The sequence below is a fragment of the Jaculus jaculus genome, chromosome X (assembly GCF_020740685.1).
Source record: "Jaculus jaculus isolate mJacJac1 chromosome X, mJacJac1.mat.Y.cur, whole genome shotgun sequence".
Classification (NCBI taxonomy): Eukaryota; Metazoa; Chordata; class Mammalia; order Rodentia; family Dipodidae; genus Jaculus; species Jaculus jaculus.
The window spans coordinates 87140530-87142450 of record NC_059125.1 but is presented as its reverse complement, the minus strand read 5'-3'; positions in this window follow the sequence as shown (position 1 = coordinate 87142450).

The following is a 1921-nucleotide window of genomic DNA, read 5'->3' as shown; positions in this document are numbered from 1 at the left end:
CAAGCAGAGATGCTTCTGCACTGGAAGAGAGCTGAGGACAGAGGGCCAGCACTCCTTGGAGGGATGCCCCCGGTGACCCCTTGGCAGTCGGTTACTGTAAAGGTTCCTACTGCCCATGAAGTCACGACGACCTAATTGCCGGTGCCAATGAGCTGTGTTCTGCGCTCTGTTTCTTTCCTGCTCCCTTCTAGTTGTTTGTCAAAGAACAGCTAGTTTCTATGCTACGCTTACTATTAATCATTCATACAATCAAAGAAACAATCTAAGCATTGAATGTGCCCCTCCTATGATTAGGGCAATGGAGGAAATGTATAACTCTACTAGGAATAAAAAATTAACTCGAAAACAGTTTTTAGATGGTGTAGAGTAGAAACAGCTTATGATGTTTTAGAACAATACTGATCCTGAGAAAGTGAAAGTAGAAATGTTAATCGGTAATGTTCATTAGAAGCATGACAGTTCTACAGATAAGGAGTTGTAAAACTTAGACATTCCCACCAGGAAACTTCCTGGGGGGTATGTTCAGTACTTGATCAAGGGCTGATAGTAGACTCCCAGAGCTGGGAACTACCTATATCCACTCCCCTATGAGGGAGGATATGATAAATTCGGTAATAGATGAATAAATTATAAAGGAAAAAGGAGACTATGGCATTCTCTTCCATTTATGGGAATGCTTAGCAAGAAAACGTAAGCCTTGGTGTTTATACAGTCCTTGGGGTATAAGAAATAAGTAACCTGTTATTCACCTTACACCTTTTACCCTAGTTTCTGTTCGTATAATGTTGTGGTCAATGGTGCGAGACATGCTTCTCAGAAAATGGGTACATTCCTGCCTGATAAATATTACATGTATGCTTACAATAGAACAATACTTAAGATTGTTTAGATTAATGATTTCTGAGATCACTTGTTGGCTTGCTAAGTTTCCCTGTTCAATCTGTATAAAAACTTCATGAAACCTTCAGTAAATTGCAGCAGCATATTCAACTTGAGTGTGTCTGTCTGTCATTTCCTCGCCGAATCCCGAGTTCTCCTTGAGCCTTTGCCCTTATTCTCCCTCGGTCCTGATCTCCCGGAGAGTCAGTCCGCGGCACCTAAGGACCCTGGTTCAAGGCTCAATTCCCCAGGTCCCACGTTACTCAGATGCACAAGGGGGCACACGTGTCTGGAATTAGTTTGCAGAGGCTGGAAGCCCTGGCGCGCCCATTCTCTCTCTCTCCCTCTATCTGTCTTTCTCTCTGTGTCTGTCGCTCTCAAATAAATAAATAAATAATTTTAAAAAAGAGTTATTATTGCAAGGTATGCATTTATTCTCACCATTCTTCCTATTTCATAGGGTTTTCTGTTTCCCCTTTACCCTTTTGTTTTAACTATTATTTGAGTATGGTTTATTTTCTTCCTATTTCCTGCTATGTGTGTTTTGCTTTCTCTTCAGCATTTAATTCCTTCAAGCATTTTCTGTAGAGCTAGTTTAGTTGTCATAAATTCTTTTAGACTGTTTTGTTGTGGGATATCCTTATTTCTCTATCAATTTGGATAGATACCTTTTCAGGATAATTAATCTTGGTTAGCACTTGTTATCTTTCAGAACTTGGAGTACATCATTCCAAGCCCTTCTGGCTTTTAAAGTTTGTTTTGAGTAATCTGCAGTTATTCTGATGGCCTTGCCTTTGTAGGTGACTTGCTTTTACTTTCTAACTGCTTTTGATATGTTTTCTTTGACTTGCATTCTTAGTAGTTTAATTATAACATGGCAAGGAAAGGTTCTTTCCAGGTTTTATCTGTTTGGTGTTCTAAAAGCTTCTTGTATCTGCATCGGCATTTCATTCCCAATTTGTGGAAATTTTTCTTCTATGATTTTGTTGAAAACACCTATTAAGGCTCTGGATTAAAATTCATCTCCTTCTATTATACTCTG